General features: G+C 45.4%; 1 protein-coding gene across 1 annotated transcript in view; it reads right to left on the bottom strand.

Moving 5' to 3' along the window:
* LOC133373811 (lipocalin-like) overlaps positions 1–22,860 on the bottom strand; it is a 390,232-nt gene that overhangs the window by 766 nt on the left and 366,606 nt on the right. The window lies entirely within an intron of this gene.

Here is a 22,860-nt window from a genome sequence, read left to right as displayed (position 1 = left end):
ATCCTGTTTTACATATAGACAGGGATCAGCAATACTTTGCTTGAAATCCATTGCTTTTAACAGTTGGTCTATCTTAGTGTTCCAACATCTAGCGCTCTGTTTTAATCCATAAATGGATTTGTTTAACTTACATACTAACGTTGGATCTTTAATGAAACCAGGGGGTTGTTCCATGTATAACGTTTCTTCTAATTCTCCATAAAGAAAAGCTGTCTTAACATCAAAATGAAAAACTTGCAATTGCTTTATGGCTGCTAATTTCAATAGAAGTCTTATTGTCTCATGTTTTATCACTGGTGCAAAAACGGTATCATAGTCATCCCCATACTTTTGACTATATCCTTTTGCAACCAAATGTGCTCTATATCTTTCAATGTTGCCATCTGCATTTCTTTTTATTTTATAGATCCATTTGCATCCTATTGCCTTTCTACCTGGGGGTAATGGAGTTAATGTCCAAGTAGAATTCTGTGTCATGGCATTGATCTCATCTGCCATGGCTGTTTGCCAGTTCTGGGCTAATGCAGGGGGTAGTTTTTCTATATCCTGAAATGTATCAGGTTCTCTTGTGATATATTCTGACTTGGCAGTACTTATCACAAACCTGTCAGGAGGTTTCCCAAAATTTGATCTCTCTGATCTCCTAAGGGCTATTGGGGAAGGGCTTGTTACTGGGTGTATTTCGGCTTCTTCCCCCTCCTCATCCTGCACTTCATCAGATTCTTCTGCCTCACTTATTTCTTCCTGCTTTATCTTGAGTTCTTGCCTGTCAGTTTGGCTAGGCTTTTCCATTTGTAAATTTACTTCTGTAAATTTCCCTACTTCCTTCCAATTCTGTTCATAAGCCTTTACACTTCTACTGACTATCAGTCTTTTTTCAGATGGTAACCATACTCTATAATAAGCATTTTCAAATCCTACAAGAATTCCCTTTTTTGCTCTTGGTGCTATTTTTCCTTTTCCTTTTCTTTTTGGAATATGTATCCAACACTCAGAACCAAATGCTTTTAAGTGATTCAATTTTGGTTTATTGCCATGAAATACCTCAAATGGTGTGGTATCTATAGCACTGGCATATAGTCTATTCTGAATATAATTAGCATATGTAATGCATTCACCCCAGAATGTTATAGGAAGTGGTGAGTCATTGATCATTGCCCTCACCATATCCTGCAAGTACCTATTTCTCCTTTCCGAAATCCCATTCTGAGATGGGGAATTAGGCGCTGTTAATGCATGTCTTATCCCTTATTCAGGTAAGAATTGTTCAAATGTGTCTGCAGTAAATTCTCCTCCTCTATCTGTCAATAAACCAGCTATTTTCTTATTGTATTTTGCTTCAATCCATTTCACAAAATTTCTGAATGTTCGTTCAGCATCCCCTTTTCTTTTTAACAAGTAAACAAAACCAAAGCGTGAGAAGTCATCAACAATTACCATATAGTCAGAGCTTGGAAAAGTTACTTTTTTGAACTACAACTCCCATCAGCCCAATCCAGTGGCCAAGCTGGCTGGGGCTGATGGGAGTTGTAGTTCAAAAAAGTAACTTTTCCAAGCTCTGCATATAGTATCTAGCTCCCCCTATTGTTTTTGGAAACGGGCCTGCTAGATCCATGTGTAACAACTCAAACATTCTTTTGGTGCTTCTATCACACGTTTTTGGAATGGGGGATGCTGTTGCTTTTTGCCCATTACATATCTCACATTCCATAAAAGAGTTACATGGCTTTAATTTCATGTCTGCACTCAATTGTGGCATTCTAGTTATGGTTCTAAAGTTTGCATGCCCAAACCTCCTGTGATAAAGATGTACACAGTTATCATGTGGTGGTTTGTTGGTTATTTCATTTGCCATTACATTGTTGTGAGTTTTTATACTGTTATCCTCCACTGTATACAATGCTTCTTCTAGCTTTCCTACTGCACACAACTGTGTCCCTTTTAGGATCTTACATGTTTTAGCATTAAATGTTACTGTGTAACCCATAGAGTCTAACTTGGATACAGATATCAAATTGTTTTCTAACTGAGGAACAAACAAAACATCAGTTACAAAGGTTCTTATACAATTAACATAAATATTCCCTCTTCCTTCCACTTTTCTTCGTGTGCCATCTGCTAAGATAACGTACTCACTTGTGGAAACCAGGGATTGAAACAGTGCTCTGTCTTTGGATAGAAAATGAGTAGATCCAGAATCTACCACCCATTGTGTGGTAGCAGCCACATCTGTACTTTGCTCTTGTGTCTTCACAAGGTGTACAGAAGCAAACTTTTTCCAGCGTTTTCCTTTTCCTGCGACGTCAGCACTCTGTTTATGAACCGGCTCGTACACTACGGTCTACTACGAAGGCCCTCCTCCGGGTCCCGACCCATAGGGAGGCCCGGAGGGTAGTAACAAGATCTAGGACCTTCTCAGTGGTGGCCCCCGAATTGTGGAATAGTCTCCCCAAGGAGGTACGCCTGGCGCCGACACTATTATCTTTTCGGCGCCAGGTTAAAACCTTTCTCTTCTCTGAGGCATTTTAATCTAAGTTATTTATGTAAATGTTGTAATTTTTATATTAGATGATGTATTTTTATATTTGTTATATTGATCTGGTATTTTATTATTGTATATGTTTCTATGTTTGCCACCCAGAGAGCTGTTTGCTAGTCGGGCGGGATATAAGCTGAATAAAATAAATAAATAAATAAATTTAGCCTTTGGGCAATCTTTTTTGATGTGTTGTTCTGACCCACATTCATAACAGCGACGCACTCCATATATTCTTGTCATGTTGTTACCTTGACTTTCCTCTGTTGTAGCAGCTCCGCACCTTTGTTTTGACTCGATTATCTTACTGTGTTCCTGCCTCCTTTCCCATTCCTGCAACAGTTTCCCAATGACAAATTCCAGGGTTAAATCTGTTTCTGCCATTGCTTCCATGGTGCAGATAAGAGTGTCCCAGGACTCGTCAAGGGACGAAAGTATAATATACACTTGATGCAGAGGAGTGCAGGTCATTTCTCTTTCCTGTAAATCCGCAAATAAACTTTTCAGTGTCTTTAAATGGACCGGCAAGGAGCCTCCTTTACTTAAACGTGTCTGATATAGACGCCTTGCTAAATAAACTTTGCTCCCAGCTGTTTTTCTAACATAAACATCTTTCAAAGCAGTCCAAACAGCTTTCGCAGTTGTCAGCCCTCTTATCATTGGCAATTGGCTGTCCTCCAAACCAAGAATGATAGTGGCCTTGGCTCTCTCTTCTTTTCAAATCCATGCAGGGGAGGGATCATCTGGCGGTTCCTTATCTACAACATGCCATAAATCTTCCCTTCGAAGCAGCATTTCCATCTTCACTCTCCAACTTGCATAATTTCTCTCCGTCAACCGCTCTAATGGCATACCTGCACTTAAGGATATTGCCATTGTATTTTCTTTCTTGTCTTTGTGCAACACAACCACTAGTCTTCACTGCTAGCACTATGGATCCTGGGCAGCCTGGGCCGCCTGGGCCCATAACCTTTGTTGGAGTTATTCTGGAGTCCTCTTTCACACAGAGTCAGGATACACGTGTCTGTGCTATAAGCAGTCTTTTACTCAGACGTTGCACAAAGTAAACAGAAGATAACAGCAAACGCTTGATACACACAGTCAAACAGTCTATATACAGTAGCACAGCCAGAGGTTCTGCATCCTTTCGCTTTCCCAGCAGCACGACCAGTCCTCATCAGACTTGCAGCGTTTAACTCAGACAGTGAGCAGTCCGCGGGTGTGTGGAGAGATACGGAGAGCATCTGCACCCATTAGCACTGTGTTGCTTTCCTTCTTTTATTGCTCCAGCACTCAGGATGACTAGGCGCGTTCCCACCCTTAATTAATCACACCTGATGCTTATCTTAGCTCCTGTGGTCATTAACTCTTCACGGACAGAGTTCCCTTGTAAAACAAATACTCACATACATCAACAGTATCCGCCACTACAGCACCATATTAGCCCAGCAGGTCTACCAGTCGGTTCTAATGTCCCTAGGATGTCGGTTTGTTATAGCCTGCCGCGAATTAAATGTTTCCCCTACAACTGCATCCTTGGTTCCACTTTGTTCCTCAACTGTGCTTTCATGGAATAGCATTATTGTGCTAATCCGAAATGGTTAAACAGCCCTTCACACTGTGCTTTCATGAAATAGCGTTATTGTGCTAATCCAAAATGGTTAAACAAGCCCATCACACTTCCTTATTCCGTTCCCGGTTGAAGCGGCTGAAGGCCGACTTTTTTAATGCCAGGGAGGCATCAAGAGGACGCCCCCCCCCACAAGAGACCGCAGTATTTCAAGGAACTGTACGGCTTGTGGAAGGAGGGGGGCGTCCTTCATGGGAGGATCGGTGGCCTGATGGCAAGCACACGGATCCAAGGTGTTATAGCAACATTAATTGTTTTTGCAGGGAATGTGTACTGTTTGTGCTCCACTTTGCACTCGTGCACACTGCCCTGTGTGGGGCCACAGTGCATGCCTCCGACTTCACCTCATGTGTGGGCAAGGGGAATGTGAGAATTGACCCACTATTGCCAGTAATGAATGTGTTGCCTGCCGGCTTCCTGAAAACAAGGTGGTGCACAATGCACTGCTTGTCCGGTCATGCCAATGAGCATTTGGCTGTGATTTCACAATTACCTTCTCTACCCACAGTGCATCCCACAACAGCGGACCCACTATCCTCTGCAGGAAGAGGTGCTGGATGAAAACCCGGAAGGTAGCTCAGGAAGAATAATGGTTAGCGCCCAGACACATGCAGGACAGTGCAAAAACTTACAATGTACTTACAGCTGTTGATGCCACATGGAGGCTGCTGACGAAAAAATAGGGCTTTGTGAGCTTGCTATGCGCCCAGTAGCTAAGGGCCCATGTGCTATGCCCCCAAACTGGCATGCGTTCAGTGGGCCCTGCAGCCCAGCATCGCTTTCTGGAACCCTCTCTCAGTCCCAACTCCATTGTCTAACAGCTGTCATACTGCTGATAAACAGTTAAAACAAGTCTGTGGGGCCCCCCTCAGTCCCCATTCCATAGCCTAACTGTTGTGTTGTTGCATAGTAACGTTCACAACTCATTTGGGACCTCTCCCTCGGCACCCACTCAATGGCATAACCAGAGCCCTGAACAGTTACTCTTTTGAACTACAGGTCCCACCGGCCCGATCCAGTGGCTATGCTGGCCGGGGCTGCTGGGAGTTGCAGTGTAAAAAAGTAACTTTTCCAAGCTCTGAGCAGGAGTGCTGCCTTATCGCCAAGGCCTGGTTTCAAATCATTTGTGGCACCATTCCATTGCCTAACTGTTGTGTCATTGCCGAGCACCCCTCCCTCGGCCACCATTACGTGGTCAAACGTTTGTGTTAGTGCAGAGGGCCAGTTGCCAACATTCCCCCCCTCCTTTCCCTCTCATTCGGGTGTTGGAATGCTATGCATTCAACGAGAAGAGCACAAGTTCTTCTTTGTTAGAACAAAGTTTATTCTGAAAGTGCACTCTAACTGAAACCATCCTTCGCTTCTTCTGCGTTGGAAGGAGATTGTAGGTATGCCCCACATTGTGCAGAGCGGGAAACCATATGAAGGCATCCATACAAGAACCAACGTACAAAAAAGTGCCTTGTTGCGCTGTGCCAACTACATTATAACATGTCAACAGAACTTTGTAAACATTTAAACAGCTGTGGTGGGAAACAAGACTAGCAGGCAAGGGAGCATTACTTCCAAACGTTCGGACTGCAGGAACAATGCGCGGGTGGCTCAGCGTGACTATCATACCCAAGCTTGTCCCGCAGTCATGGCATGTATGTTTGGCCTGGAAATGTTGCTTGTGTCCATAGTGCATGACATCCCCATGGGAATAAGGGAAGGGTGGCCCACTGACCGACAGTTGCAAACTGCCATTAGTGCCCTTGCTTCAGGAAATGACACCACGGAAGAGATACCTCAGACTTCCGGTGTATGTTGCGCTGTACTGTTATTGGCCAGTGTCACCACATATAGCCACAAATCACAAAGACTAAGGGCTATATGGCTGGGGCTTCCGAACACGTCTAGCTCTGCGAGCGAGTACAGGAGTGGACGTCAGAGGCTGCAGTGATGCAGGCTGCCATAGGGAGGAACAGGGGTCGGTGCAATTTGGGTTTGCAGAGTCACCAACTCGACTTGGGGGGCACATGGGACCACACAATGATGTCGATTGTGGTGCGTCGATGATGGTGTCATCATCGGAGCCCGAACTGGATGCTGTGCAAGTCTCTGGAAAAGATTGCAAGGGGGGGCAGGGACCTGTTGCATGGAGTGAGCTGGCGGAAGGGCTACAATGTGGCAGTTTGGAACTGATGCTGTCATGCCGGTTTTCCTTCCCTGTTGCCTTTCCAGGCTTTCTGCCCTTGGCACAAGCATTTGCTTTAACGCTTGCGGGTGCCCTCGTGAGCCGACCCAATGGCACGCTTGGAACTTGGCCCACTGTTGTCAGCGTACTGTTACAGACATTGTTGACGCTTCCGGTGCTGTGTTCCTGGAATGTTCGTGTCAATGTTTCCAGGCTGGAAGCTATGCCACTTACTGTAGAAACAATTCCGTCCATTCTGTCCATGTACCGGTTTCTGTCAAGCCTGCTCTGCTCTGCCCTTGCATTGTTCTCCCTCAGAATTGCCATGAACTCTGCATGTTCCCTTGCTGCCGCTCTGTCCCTCCTACGACTGTCCTCTTTCGCTTTGTCCAGTATCGCAAGAAGGAGGGCCTCCGTTCAGCTTCCTTTTGGCCTCCTCCTCCGAATCTCCGCCAGACGAACAGCGGGGGACATGGTCGCAGTGGGGTTGTGTACAGCTGGGTCTGTGAATGGAGCACCGCCAAAAGTTAGCAGTGTTGCCTTAAATGAGTGAAAGAATGAATAACTAAGTACAGCTGACATGCACACACACATGGAACACCTGCAAAAAAGCTACATACCACACTGTGAACGAAGGTCTTGCGCATCCACATCTTCTGTTTCGGCTACGGCTTCCAAACCTAGACCAAAAAAAAGCACCGTAAATATTGAGCCAGAGAAACAGGGACGGATAGACAAGTTGCAGCGCTAATGCTGTTCGCAGTTCCTATGACATGGAACGGCTCATTCGGTGCGGCTATTGGCCCCGGGGAATATAATAAATTCCCAAATATGGGATACAAGGAAGCTTGCCTTGTTGTTGTCCACATGGGCCTTCAGCTTCATGCACCTCTTCTGGGTCTTCAGCAGCAGCTGTATCAGCCACTGTAACATAGATAAGTCAGCCAGCAAGCCTTGAATACAGACAAGAAACCCGCGAAGAAAAGTCTTCAGTATGAAAGTAAGAGCATCCACCGAGCAACCTCAGTGTACAGCATTTGTGGTTTTCAATACAGCGTTGCCTCCACTCATCCTTGCTGTCACCAGTGTTTGCCTCAGGAGAAGCTGCTGATGACTCACCCAACAGTCCACATTCCTCCAGGTCACTTCTGTTTATGGTGGTCGATTCACTTTGCCTCGACGATCCCACGTGGACTGCTGGTGGCAAAGGTGTGGTTTCCGTGCAGGTCTTGCTAGAGGGTGGAGTCTGGGCAGCGTCATTGCTGTTGCGCACATGCAGACTTCTTGCCACTCGTAGCGGAGTCACGCTGGCATCCCTCGCAGAATGTTGTGCAGTTGCTCAAAGTGTGGGCATGTGGTCCTGCTGTTGCCGGATTTTGAGTTGTGCGCTACTACCCTTCTGTACTCCGCTCTCATCACCTTGGTCTTGTTTCTGCACTCCGTGGCCGTTCGGCTGTGGCCTCTGCTCACCATCTGTTGCGCAACGCCTTCAAAGGTATCCACGTTGCGGGGGCTGCTCCTCAACAGTCCTTGCACCTTCGATTCGCCCCACATGTCCAGAAAGCCCATGACCTCGCAGGCACATCAGCTGGGACCTCTGGCCCCACTGGCACGTTCATGGGCCTCAACCTGATGGGAGCGTTCTCCTGGCGGTTCCATCCTTTCTCTTCTGTTCCTTTGCCTGTGCAGGGGCTTCTGGGGTGACACTGCTGGCCCTGCAGGAAGTGCTGCGTAGGCCAAGCGCAGAAGTATGCAGGAAATGTTCAAGGCTGGAAAATAAACACATAAATACGTCTGTGTCCTCTCTCTCTCTCTCTCTCTCTCTCTCTCTCCCCCTCTCTCTCTCTCTCTCTCTCCCCCTCTCTCTCTCTCTCTCTCTCCCTCCCTCTCTCTCTCTCTCTCCCTCCCTCTCTCTCCCTCCCTCCCTCTCTCTCTCTCTCTCCCTCCCTCTCTCTCTCTCTCTCCCTCTCTCTCCCTCCCTCCCTCCCTCTCTCTCTCTCTCTCTCTCTCTCTCTCTCCCCGACCATCTACCTATCCGTGTGTCTATGTACCTATCAATCGATAAATGGATGTCGACCCCTATACATATACATGTACAGGAGTAACATATACACAACCTGTACAGCATTGGAGTAGTTTTTAAACACGCCCCTAGCACGTCTATCTGCCATTACTTGCAGGGGCAGCAGTTTGTGTGTGTATTCCAGGGAGCAACCTCCTCTTCATGCCAACCGTATCTAAGCGGCCATATTAGCTGTTGAGAAGAGTCTGCTTCCAAACCACAGCAGATGGCAAAGGTGCATTAACCATGGGAGAGGCACAAAGCATGGGCAGAAAATTGACCATGAAAATACTTGCAAGTCCATGGCCCACGTCTGCGGCGGCATTACAAACAGCACGGGCAGTCAACGAGCACTGTCTGTGGTTAACATTGACAGTGACCATGAAAGCATTTGCAAGGGGTTCGTCCACGTGTGCAGCGGTGTTAAAAACTGCTGCATCACCCTCCGGTTACGAAACCTGGAGACCACCAGCACCAATCGCTGCCCCTAGCACATTCCCCCCCCAAAAACTTTGGAATTCTAGGGCAGGATCAAAGGGGAACATCCAACGGGCAGGCCTTCCCTTGGCCGCCGCACGGGGCCATGGGGGAAATGCAGAGTTGTGTCCCCCCCACATTCTACGTCGCTTTCAATCCTCCCGCCCAGAATAAGCCTGCAAGCGCTGCCTGTAAACGTGCTGCACAGCTGATGAGCGGGCGGCAGGCAGCACAAGGAAGCCACGGCAGGGCATTCGAACCTCCCGCCTAAAAGAGTCACGCACACCCGCTTCACAGCGGATGAGCGGAGAGGGGAAAAGCTGCTGGCGAGACCGCATGGCTACCTCTAAGCGGGATGGGTTTGCAGCTATTTACTGTGCAGTGAGCTAACTTTACAAGGGTACAGGGGCAAATCAACAGCAATGAACAGCAGCCACCAACAATGGAGGGATGCAGGGGGCGGGCCAGCCATTGACCCAGGAAAGGGTGGTGGTGGTTCAGCGTGAAGGAGGGGCACACAACGCAATATCCAAGGTACTCTTCTTACCTGAGAGCTGCACAACACAACACCATCCACAAAGCAGGCGGCATCAGGATGATCGATGGCCAGAGCGGTGCCTTCGAAAGTAAACAAATGCGCGATGGCGGGCAAATGCTTGACTTCCTGCTTCTGTGCAAACCTGCATTTCCGCACCTGCGCAGTATATCCAACAGCACTGATAGGACACGTGTTCCCGGGCTTTTCCAGGAGACGTTTCCACACAAGCGCAAACATGCAAAGGACGGGATTGGCTGGAAAAGAGGAGGGGGAATTGGGAACCGCCCCAGTACTGCCCATACAACAACGTCATCTCTTAAATCCGCGGTATTGCGTCCGAGCGGCCGAAGGTTCACGCTTTTAAATAGTTTATCGCATTTTCCGCGGTTGTGCGAAAGCGGATTTAACCACGTGAAAATGCGCTTTTTCACTCGGCGTCATCAGGACGACCGAAAAATAATGAGAACACAAAGCGGTCATGTCACACATTATACAGTCGTCTGGATGAGCCCTAAATTGACGGAGGTTTTGGGCCATCCCCTGGCCACCAGCCTCCAAAAGGTGGCCAAGTCCTTAGCCCTTGAGGCTTTAATTAGGGACTGCCAATTCTCACTCTGCGCCAATCTTTCCCCCCTCTTAATTAGAAGTTTATAACTTTTCTTCAATTCTAGGCAGTCTGAGGGGAGTATCGAGAGATTCTTCTCTCTGTATGCTCTATATTTCTCGATTACTAATTTTTTCAGGGCTATGCATTCCTGATCGAACCAAGGTTTTGACTTGGATGGTGAATTATGAGGCCTTGCCGAAGGCTTGGTCATTAGACAATTTTTTTAAATCCAGGGTCAGTTCCTGATAAGTGTCAAGCAAAATTTTCCCAGAGCCCGCTGTTAACAGAGTCTCACGCTGGCGAAGGCATCTAGCTAAGTATAATATCCCTTTTAAGTCCATCTCTAGCTTGGTCGACCATCTAACGCGTGCTGCCCTTTGTATTTTTCTTCCAAGGTTGGTTCCTGGTCGGCATGAATGGTATGATTGCCACAGCACAGAGATAAGACCAAGGGAAGGTGATCACTTTCAGTCCGATTATCTACTACGCAGGTGGATACAGCGTCTGCAGAGACTATGAAGAAATCGATGGTAGATGCTCCAGATCCAGATAGGTAGGTGAATTCGCCGATTCTATCTTCATCCACAGACCTGTTTACCAATATTAAATTCAATCTATGCAACATTTGAACAAGGCAGAAGCTCTCTCAGCGGCTTTTGATACCATCGACCATGGTATCCTTCTGGAGAGGCTCGGGGAGTTGGGAGTTGTAGGTACTGCTTGGCAGTGGTTCCGCTCCTAATTGGCGAGCCATCTCCAGAAGGTAGTGCTCGGGGAACATTGCTCGACACCGTGGGTTCTCCAATATGGGGTCCCTCAGGGGTCAGTTCTGTCCCCCTTGCTTTTGAATATCTACATGAAGCTGTTGGGTGAGGTCATCAGGAGCTTTGGAGTGCATTGTCATCAGTATGCTGATGACACGCAGCTCTACTTCTCCTTTTCATCTTCTTCAGGTGAGGCTGTCGATGTGCTGAACCGCTGCCTGGCCGTGATAATGGACTGGATGAGAGTTAACAAACTGAAGCTCAATCCAGATAAGACTGAGATGCTGTTGGTGGACGGGTTCTTTGATCGGATGGTGGATATATGCCCTGTTCTGGATGGGGTTACACTCCCCCTAAAGGACCGGGTTCGTAGTCTGGGAGTCCTCCTAGACTCTTCCCTTTCACTTGAGGCTCAAGTAGCCTCGGTGGCAAGGAATGCGTTCTACCAACTTCGGTTGGTAGCCCAGCTACGACCCTATTTGAGTAAAGAGGACCTTACATCAGTGGTACATGCTCTGGTAACCTCGCGTTTGGATTACTGCAATGCGCTCTATGTAGGGCTACCTCTGAAGACAGTTCAGAAACTACAGCTAGTGCAAAACGCGGCAGCCAGACTGCTAACAAGAACAAAGCGGTCCGAGCATATAACACCTGTCCTGGCCCGCCTGCACTGGCTGCCAATATGTTTCCGGGCTAGATTCAAAGTGTTGGTATTAAACTATAAAGCCTTATACGGTGCGGGACCACGTTACCTTGCGGAACGCCTCTTCCGATATGAACCCGCCCGTACACTACGTTCAGCTATGAAGGCCCTCCTCCGGGTTCCAACCCATAGGGATGCCGGGAGGGTGATGACAAGATCTAGGGCCTTCTCGGTGGTGGCCCCCGACCTGTGGAACGGTCTCCCCGAGGAAGTGTGCCTGGCGCCGACTCTGCTTTCCTTTCGGCGCCAGGTTAAAACCTTTTTATTCTCCGAAGCATTTTAATCTAAATTGATTTAAATTTAAAATGTTACTGCATTGATTTAGATTGTTATTTTGTATCATATTGTGTTATTTATTGTATTTTTTATGCTTTGTATTTCTATGTTCACCGCCCAGAGAGCTATTGCTAGTCGGGCGGTATATAAATTTAATAAATAAATAAATAAATAAATAAATAAATAAAAATATCCTAGATCTTTGGATTGTTGAACCGGTAAATTGGAAGCCTCATCTGAAACAGGTGGAGTTTCGTGGAAGTGGGTGTACAAAGCCTCGTTGTTTGGTCTTATTCTAGCATTAAAATCGCCCACTACCAACACCACGGCTTCTGGATATGAAGTTGTCAGCTTAACAATATCTAATAACAATATCTGATAACAATATCTAACTTTAGTCTAGTGTCATTCACCAAGTTTATTTTGGCGATGCAGGGGAGAGTAGACATTTATAAGTAGTAACCAGGCCCAGTTAAACTTGATCACTAACGAAGTGGCTAGCCCAGTCAGAGAGTCCAGTCTAATAATAGGGGTTCGAAGATTTGTAGAGACCAGCATGCTCAGGCCTCCTTTAGACCAGCCCCCCATGTCACTTAGCGTTGCTTCCAGCGAGTGGGCCATAAAGCCGTTCAGTTCGAGTTCCCCTCTTGCCCAGGTCTCCTGAAGGAGAATAATGTCGTGCTTTTTCACATAGTCCAAGAAGGATGGATCTGCATCTTTGTTCTTCCATCCTGAGATGTTCCAAGAAAGAATTAGCAGCTGGGACATGGGGTGGTTTGTTTTATGTCAGGCTGTAGCAGGTTGCCTCCCGGTATTTAGTTGGATAACTGATGCATTCTGCGAATTGGGAGCCCTGACCAGAGGGTTTGATTCGGGATCTATTACCTCTAGGATTGGGTCTAGCCTGCTGACGTTTGACACTACCATCTGTAGAGAGTTAAAAGGAAAGCCCGTGTAGGCAGATGCCTTCTGCGGAGATCCTTCTTCATTTTCATCCAGTCTTCTCATGTCTGTCCAAGAAGGGATTGAGCATGCTGCAGCTTTTGCATTGGATGGAATAGGTACTAGATCTTTCCTGGTGTGATCTTGTTCTGCATTGAAAGCTGTTAAATTGATTTCTACTACAGTCTGAGATAAAGGGGCACGTTTCTTGATTACAGGGGGCCCCTGGATTACTCCCGTACGTTCTTTGGGGTTGGCTTCTTGTGTTCTGGCAAGATCCTCTAACCTTCGATGTTCTTTCTCATAGAGAGCATCACTCATGGGTTTCGTGAGCCTATTTAGTAAATGGGTTTTCAGGGTCTACAGTCTTGAGATGATATCAACTTGGGCTGCTGGTGGGAGAGCACCGAAGGAGTCGAGTAGCCTCTTCTTCTCTTCATAAAACGAATCCATCACGCCGTTGCTCCTTAAGCTGTGCTCATGGTCCTCTGGCTCATTTGGCATCTTGTAAACCTGCAAACCTGGGACTTTGGAAGGTGGTGGGCCTGCCTTGGATCCAAACTCGATTAGGTTTTTTTCTGTCCCGTCGTCTGTCTTTGCCAGAACCCCGTTACTGGGTAGGCAGGGGTGAATAGTTAAAGCCTGAGGGGGTGTTAGGTTCTCAAAGATTCTTGATGTTATTACGCCATTGGAATGGAATGCATCCTTGCTTTCAAAAACCAGTCTAGCCTTGTCGGGAGCACTAAAAGTCACCACAGTTCGAGCAGTGACGTAATTATAATGCAGATATTCTACGCTGATTATATCTTCAGTACTGAGGAGACCTGGGGTAATACCTTCCAAGATTTTCAGGAGGTGGAATTTACGTTCATGTTGAGTAAGAAGGCCTGTACGTTTCGGGTAATTAGATTAAGACCAGCTTTTGATGATTGAAGACTAGATGCCATTTCGCATCTACTACCGGTGTCTGGGATGATTTAGCTTCCGAGCATACAAATGACCATGGGTCTTGCTGATCATAGGCCTGGTTCTGAAGTGGACTATCAATTTTAGGCAACATAGGGAGGGAAGATGCTATTACACAGGGGGGGTCGATGTTGTCATCCTTGCTGCAGTCGGATTGCATTGCCACTTTGGCCCCCTGTTTCCTCCTTAAGTTAGGGGTGGTGTCTAGTAGTTTAAAAAGTTTATCAAAGTTCATTTTTTTATAGTGATGAATCTTTGGATGTTTGATGTCCTTGCTCTTCTTTGCGATGTTACTCCATCTTTTCCTGAGGGGTCTCTTGAGTTCCTGGGTACCACTCGGTTTTAGCTTGTTTGTCTGCAATGTTTGCGTGGGGCTAATACAAGGTCGAGTTCCCAAGCTCTCACCTTCATTTTGTAGGCCAAGCTTTCTGTAGGCTTCCACCAATATTATTATTATTATTATTATTATTATTTATTAGATTTATATACCGTCCCACTAGCATAGCTCTCTGGGCGGTGTACAACAGAAAATACAAAATACATCTCTTAAAATTGCATAATAAATATTACAAAAATGTATAAAGTGCAGAAATCAGATTACATAATTTAAAAAAAAAATTAAATTAAAATGCCATAGAAAAGAGGCAGGTCTTAAGCTGGCGCCGAAAAGACAGCAGCGTCGGCGCCATACGCACCTCAACGGGGAGACTGTTCCAGAGTTTGGGGGCCACCACTGAGAAGGCCCTAGTCCTTGTCACCACCCTCCGAGCCTCTCTATGAGTCGGGACTCGGAGGAGGGCCTTCGATGTAGAGCGCAGTGTCCGGGCAGGTTCATATCGGGAGAGGCGTTCCAACAGGTATTGTGGTCCCGCGCCGTGTAGGGCTTTATAGGTTAAAACCAACACTTTGAATCTGGCCCGGAAGCATATTGGCAGCCAATGTAAGCGAGCCAGAACAGGTGTTATGTGTTCCGACTGCCTGGTCCCCGTTATTAATTTGGCCGCCGCATTTTGGACAAGCTGTAGCTTCCGAACTGTCTTCAAAGGCAGCCCAACGTAGAGCGCATTGCAGTAGTCTAATCGTGAGATTACCAGAGCATGTACAACTGATGTAAGGTCCTCTCCGCTCAGGTAGGAACGTAGCTGGGCTACCAACCGAAGTTGGTAGAACGCGTTCCGAGCCACCGAGGCCACTTGAGCCTCAAGTGACAAGGAAGGGTCTAAAAGAACTCCCAGACTACGAACCTGCTCCTTTAGGGGGAGCGTGACCCCATCCAGGACAGGCTAAACATCCACCACCTGGTCGGAGAAACCATCCACGAGCAGCATCTCAGTCTTGTCTGGATTGAGCCTCAGTTTGTTAGCTCCCATCCAGTCCATTATTGTGGCCAGGCAGCGGTTCAGCACATTGACAGCCTCACCTGAAGAAGATGAAAAGGAGAAGTAGAGTTGCGTGTCATCAGCGTACTGATGACAACGCACTCCAAAGCTCCTGATGACCGCACCCAACGGCTTCATGTAGATGTTGAAAAGCATGGGGGACAGAACCGACCCCTGCGGGACTCCACATTGGAGAACCCACGGTGTCGAGCAATGTTCCCCAAGTACTACCTTCTGGAGACGACCCGCCAAGTAGGAGCGGAACCACTGGCAAGCAGTGCCTCCAACTCCCAACTCCGCAAGCCTCTCCAGAAGGATACCATGGTCGATGGTATCAAAAGCTGCTGAGAGATCAAGGAGAATCAACAGAGTCACACTCCCTCTGTCCCTCTCCCGACATAGGTCATCATACAGGGCGACCAAGGCTGTCTCAGTGCCGAAACCGGGCCTGAAACCCGATTGAAATGGATCCAGATAATCAGTTTCATCCAATAGCGCCTGGAGTTGGCCAGCAACCACTCGTTCCAAGATCTTGCCCAGGAATGGAACATTCGCTACTGGTCTTTAGCTGTTGAAATATGGTAAAGAGCTGATTGGATTCAGATAAGAAAGCTTTTATATGGTCTATGTCTCTTGCTATCATATAGAGCCAGCACTCGATTGGGAGGGGGTCACCCTTGGTTGATAAATTCGCCTTGTTTATCGAGTCAGAATGGCAATTAGGCTTCTTATTAGCTTTTAGATCATTGCAGGTTAGTTCTGTAGGTTGTTTTGAGCTCAGATTGTTTTGCTCATTTAAATGACTGTCCTCCGGTAGATTAGATGTCTCTTGCGGGGCCAGTTTCTCCGCCAAAGCTATCTCCAGTGCAAGGTTGATGGAGGAGGGGTCATAGGTATCAGTTTGAAGAGCCCCGTTGATATCTAACGACCAATCCATGGCTACATTTGGATGGTGTGTGGATTCCTCTCCTCCCTCCATGACTCTGTTGCCATGATTCTCCGTGGCTCTCTTATCATTCTCTGTTTGCTCCGTTCCCTCCTTAGGGGAATAAAAATGAGTAATTTTTCTTTGTTTTGGTTGTTTATTATGGGGAATAGGCTCAAAAGAGGGGACAATTCCCAAATTTCTGTAATCCTTTCTGGTGTGAACCATAATTCAGAGCTTTCGCTTTAAGGGGGCGTAGTAAGTTACTGTTACAGCTGTTATCGGCCGGAGTTGTAAAACAGCAAAATTTAAGCAAATACTTCCTTATATATCCAAGCTGGGTGCTCTGCCAGCTCCTCAATGCTGCTGGAAATGAAGAAAGCTATTTCAGCTAATTATAACTTATAAAGTTTGCTTACTTGATAAAGCTCTGCAAACGACTCAGGTCAGGACGGAGGGAGGAAGGGAGTTAAGACGCTGTTTTAAGCAAAGCAAACTTCCAGTCAGTCAAGGACGACCAAGATAGCCACTTTCAGAGGCGATTAATGTTGAAGTTGATGTAGGATGTAGAGAAATGTTAAAATGTTGAATGCTGCATGTTGTTTCAGCACTTTGAGGAGATAAGCTACAGAGCTTCCGACCTGTCGTCCTCCTATATCGCCATCTTCCCAACGAGACCTAGACTCTTTGCAAGCTCCAGGCCAAGGGCAGTGTGCTCGAAAGGCAGATTAAGAAATATTATGCATGAATTACCTGGGTCTATGGTCTACACAGAGCTGGCTTTGAGAAGGGCCAGCCTCACCAACTGCTCCTTGAGAAGTGAGGATGGTTTATGAGTCCACAATGCACCCCCCTTTCAATTCTAATCTTTCTTCCTTAGTTACACAGGGATTTGTCAGCTCAATCTCCTTGCAGGTTATACTAAATTTGTGCGAGGGACTGCAGGCTATGAGGAGGACCATGGAAACGCCTTGATAAAAACTGTTCAGTTTTGTGCGAGGTTCAGTCATTGACCTCAGGGGGGACCAGAGCCTGTGATTTGTATGAATTTAGCAACATTTTATTTCTCCAGCATATGCATTCCAAGAGATGAAAGCATCCCCCCCAAAAAAAGAAATTATTTCAAGCTAAGGGGAAATTTCTCACCTTCCTTTTATCCACTCTGTCTTTAAGGTGCAAACAGAGACTCAGAGAGAAAAGGGTTCCTTCCTTGGAAAGGTTAGATATGGGGTTGGGCTTGAGTTACTGTCTTCCTGTTAAAAGTCTCTCTCTCTCTCTCTCTCTCTCTCTCTCTCTCTCTCACACACACACACACACACACAGATCCCCATTTTATATATGAACAGGATGCAAATGTGAATCAGTTTTATAAACAAACCCAAATAAACCTACATGCACAGTCTCTAAGATATAGTTCACCACACTGTGGTACAGCCTTGTAGCCGGGTGGGGGAGCAATTAGGGGCACTGCCCCCCAGAGCTGTGCTTCCCCCAAGGCTTTTTTTGGGGGGGGATTGTCTTCTTTTTAATTTGTGATGTGACAGACAATGACAACCTCCATTTAAAGAATGACAGCTTACTTTAAGAACAGGAGCAATTTAAGAATAGGTTCCTCTAAAAAAAAATCAGTGAATGAGGCAGGGTGAGTACACAACAAAAGTCATCTGGAAAAGCCCTAAAAGTCTGCTCACTCAATACTTTCCCTTGGATTTTTCATTATCACAATTGCCCTATAATTACTTAAGTGATTCTGGGGGAAAAACCAGCCTGTATAGTAACATGACCCTGAAGAGTTAAGTATTAGAACTTTGTAATATGGGCTAGAGTTAGACTCCACCCCTTGGACTTTCCCTTGCTGTGCTTTTCAGTTTCAGTTTCAATTGTGTTCTCTACCCAGCCAGCGATAAAGAAGCATGTTTCTTTGCCTGCACTAAGAAGCAAGAGTTTGTTTATTCTGCAGTTATTATGATGTAAAGCAAAATTGGGTGCTTATTGCTAAAGGGTGAAATAAAGAGATAACTTAAAGTGATCTAAAAAAGATCTCCAAGTTACCCTTTAGTCTTTTAAAGCACACACTATACTCACAATCATAGTGGCTATTTTTTCTTCTTTTTCTTTATGGCAAAGGATTAAAACAGCCCTTGAGGAATAGAAATATTGCTGTTTAAAACTACAATTAGATGCCTGGCTGGCTGGCTGGCCACCTAGGCTGTAACTCAGGTCTAATTTCTGATTTTCCCAATATGTGCAGCTCAGCATGAGGCCTTTTCAGGGTTTCTAGACAGAAAAGGCAACCCAGCAACCAGTAAAAAAACCAACTGCTTTCCACAATTAGTTTCCAATTGCTTAGTTAGTCCTTTGTATAGCAGCCAGTTAAACAGTTTTCCCTTAACTGTCTAACAGGAAGGAATATCTAAAAGTCATGAACAAGACTTGGAGGGACTCTCAAGGAGGTGTTAACAAACACATCCATCTATAGTATTTATATTCTCTCTGCTCTTCCCTAAACTTCTAGTATGGATAAATTTGTTTTTTGAGGGAAACATAAAACTGAGATGCAGCATCAAAGCCAAGCTCAGGAGCCCACTGTCACTACCAAAATAGTTCAGTTTATGAAGAATCAGAACACAGGGACAGACCACGGGTGAAAGTGACTGTAGTTATAGGCAAAGTCAACCTTTTGAGTCCTGGGGATCTCTCAAAAAAGGGTGAGGCAACACAACAGATTAAACTTCATTCATGTAAGTTAACAAACTCTCTAGATGGAGGGAGAGTGAGGGGAAAGGTCACTGCCTTTCCCTTCCCCTGGCCTGGCCCTTGCATCCTCTCCACCAGTGTGTGTGTGTGTGTGTGGAACTTGCTGGTGCTATGCACCTCCCCCCCATGTCCACCTAGAAATGTGGCTGAACCAGGTAACAAGGGAAGGTTGGCTTCAGACTAGTGGGGCCTCTTTGCTGGTTTATTCTGCAACATGACATTGACACAATAATAATGCATGTCATTCTGCTTTATTCGTTGTCCTGCGATGCTTCCCCCAAAGTTATCGACTGGAGGGGGACTCTTGCACTGTGGTGGAATAAAAGAAGGCTGGTGTTTTTTTTTTAAAAAAAGAATAGTTCTCATATGAAAAGTTACATGATTTCAACAGGAGGCTACAGGAGATACACAGATGTCACACCCTGAAACTGTTGCAGGTGCAAACGGTATTGAAAGTGGTATTATTATTATTATTATTATTATTATTATTATTATTATTAAATTTTATTTATACCCCGCCTTTTGGCCAAAGGCCCTCAAGGATTACATATATAACCACCCTGATACCATCATGAGGACCAATTCTCATGAATGTTCGATTGAAGGGACACCTGGTGAGGCTCCAAGATACACTCTGGGGTTGCATCAGGGGAGCATCTTTGCAGAAACAGGCACACTGCAAGGGGTACCGCATGAACTCTTCCTTAGGGATGCAACGGCAGAGTTCAGAACCAAGTTATCACTGACCAAGCTTGTTCACTAAAAATGGAAATGGGCTGCCTTCAAGTTGATCCCTGTGAATAGGGTTTTCATGGTAAGAGAGGGTTCAGAGAGGGTTTACCATTGCCTTCCTCTGAGGCTGAGAGGCAGTGACTGGCCAAATGTCACCCAGTGAGCTTCATGGCTGTGTGGGGATTCGAACCCTGGTCTCCCAGGTCCTGGTCGAACACTCTAACCACTACACCACAGTGGCTCTCTGTTCACTAAATCACCACCAAAAAGAAAATCCACCCCAGCTAATCCTTTGTCTTAAGAAAAGGGGGCCAGATTGTTGCCTGAGCACTTTAGGAAGAGATTGAAAGCACAGCAGTTGCATTGGAAGCAAGCAAGCAAGGACACTGTAGGGACTTGAACCCCATCCTGGAGACCAGGAGTGCCAACCACCAGTGTCTTTTGCTTTTGTTTTTTTGCCAATGCAACAAGGTGAAAAGCAAAACCTGAGACAACAGAAAATGTTTTCTCAGGAAAACAAAAACCTTTAGACTTATGAAAAAACCTGCTCTATAAAGCTTCTGCTTCTGCCTACTCACTCACTGGGACCTGAAAGAGTATTAGCACAAAGAGCCGCAGGTGGAACACAGCTGAGATTTGCTCCTTAGCCAAGCTTACCAAGATGCCTTTCGGTCAGAAGGACCTGAAGAGTTAGGAAGAGAATCTGCTCCATAAAGCTTCCAGTTCTGACTACTCACTCACAGGGATCTAAAAGAGTCTTAGAGCAAAAGAATCTTGGCACAAAGAGCTGCAGAAGGAACACAAGTGAAATTTGCAAAACCTGAGACAACACAGATTGTTTCCTCGGGAAAAGAAAAACCTGAAGAGTTATGAAGAGAATTTGCTCCATAAAGCTTCTGCTTCTGACTGCTTGCTCACAGTGACCTGATCTTAGCACAAAGAGCTGGAGACCGAACACAACTGAAATTTGCTCCCTAGCCAAGCAGGAGATATTCACCCAGATGTCCTCTGGTCAGAATGCTTACAACCGTGGACAGTTATTAGATTTACGATAGGGCATGCCAGTATGTTCGGAATCTGTTGCTGTCACAGATAAATTTCAAGAGTTTTGATAGTTACCTGCTTCAGCTGCGATGTGGAACTCCCTCCTCCCCTCAGAGGTGTATGTAGCATCTTCCTCATAGAACTTTCCTCATCATAAGATGCTTTGATATCTTTTAAAATTTGTTTTAAATATGTTTTTGAGTGTTTTGCAACTTGATATTTTAAATGTATTACTTTGAGGGTACCAAGTTGGCAAAGACAGATTCACAGCATAAAGCTGAATCTTAAATGGGGATAGACGCAAAAGTTGTGAAACATAACAGGTTTCAACTCAGGATGGATGAATCTGTCTATTTTGGTTTTTCTTATTTTCTCATTTTTCCAACCTTAAGTTCAATTCCTCACATTTTCACATCAGTGTGCAATTTTTTAAAAAAAAGATCCTCATGAAAAGTCATCTTTTTAGTGCAAATGACTCCTAATAAGCACATTTTTGTATGCAGTCTTGTGATACAAATTTGGTAAAGCAATTGCCCCTAATGCATTTTTGTAGATTTTTACCAATACATGCATTTTTGTACACGACTTGGCTGAAGAACTGCATTAAAAATTTGGATAGGTGCAAGTTTAAAAAGATGGCTGTCTTTTGCATATGGTTTCAGAAAGGACTAATTTCCTAGGTTCACCTTGAAATGTGAATGAAATCTAATTTCTCCTCTCTGCCTAATCTCAGCCTCCCTTGCCCCAACCCAACAATGGCTCTTGGATGGCCTTCATGTAGTGCCATTTTGACTGCCATTTTAGCATGAAGCCACTTTAACCTACAGGGGCCAAATGGAGAGAGAGATTTAAGTCTTCAGTTCTGGGATGGGGTGTCCATTTGGAGGAGAGTGAGCTTCCCAAACTCCAGACACATCCAAGTGAGGCATTTGCATGGGGGAGAAGTTCAATTTTCCATGCATTTGAATAAGAAATTCCCTGATTCGCACTTGTTGAACCAAATATGCAAACCAAAAGGGAACAAAGGCAGCAGAAAGTTTTGGCACATCAAGTCAGACTCATGGGATCATATTCAATCTAGTAACTCCCTAGTTTCAGGTCTGTCTATGAAAAGGGAATGGGCTGAATCTCACGTGTCAGCATGATTCAAAGCAATGAACCCAGGGTTGGGGTGGGGGTGAGGAGGCAGATATGGGGTTGCTAACTTTGGATTAAAGTACCAGCTTAAATCATAAACATTAAAAGTATATGTAGCATTTCACTTTTCGTGTGTATGATTATCAGTTGGGTTTTTTTTAATGACCAATACTTTATTTTATGAAAAAAAATGGAAATGGCCTGCCTACAAGTTGATTCCGACTTATGGCGACCCTATGAATAGGGTTTTCATGGTAAGAAGTATTCAGAGGGGGTTTACCATTGCCTCCCTCTGAGGCTGAGAGGCAGTGACTGGCCCAAGGTCACCCAGTGAGCTTCATGGCTGTGTGAGGATTCGAACCCTGGTCTCCCGGTCCTAGTCCAACACTCTAACCACTACACCACAGTGGCTCTCTGTTCACTAAATCACCACCAAAAAGAAAATCCACCCCAGCTAATCCTTTGTCTTAAGAAAAGGGGGCCAGATTGTTGCCTGAGCACTTTAGGAAGAGATTGAAAGCACAGCAGTTGCATTGGAAGCAAGCAAGCAAGGACACTGTAGGGACTTGAACCCCATCCTGGAGACCAGGAGTGCCAACCACCAGTGTCTTTTGCTTTTGTTTTTTTGCCAATGCAACAAGGTGAAAAGCAAAACCTGAGACAACAGAAAATGTTTTCTCAGGAAAAGAAAAACCTTTAGACTTATGAAAAGTGTGGGGATTTGAACCCTGGTCTCCCAGGTCATAGTCTAGCACCACACTGGCTCTTTGCTTTATTTTATAATGAATTTAAAATGTTTTAATGGCCATAGTATTAGAATTAATTATTTATTTGAATCATTGTATTACATTTTGAAATGAATTAGCATTCAGGCAGTTATAATTCAATTCAATTCAATTTGTTTATTACGGTCATAGACCTGAACAGAACAGAAAATACAAAATACAAAGCCTGTCTGGCATACATAAAATGATAGAATAGCAATATACAGCATATATAATTAAAAACTAAAAATAGTTTGTCATGGAAGTAAAAATGGAAGTAAGAATAAAATTAATAACATCAGCACTGAAGGAGTCTAACTTGTCTTTTCCGTATAAATTGCGCTATATAAAGAAATTTAGCTACTTGTTTAGTTATAGAGTTATCATTATCAGATAAAAGGTAGTGAACAAACCAATTTGGGGGTTGTTCCTGTTACCCTGAAAT

This window comes from Rhineura floridana, chromosome 20, assembly GCF_030035675.1.
Source record: "Rhineura floridana isolate rRhiFlo1 chromosome 20, rRhiFlo1.hap2, whole genome shotgun sequence".
NCBI classification, from domain to species: Eukaryota; Metazoa; Chordata; class Lepidosauria; order Squamata; family Rhineuridae; genus Rhineura; species Rhineura floridana.
This window is presented reverse-complemented; position numbering and strand designations above follow the sequence as displayed.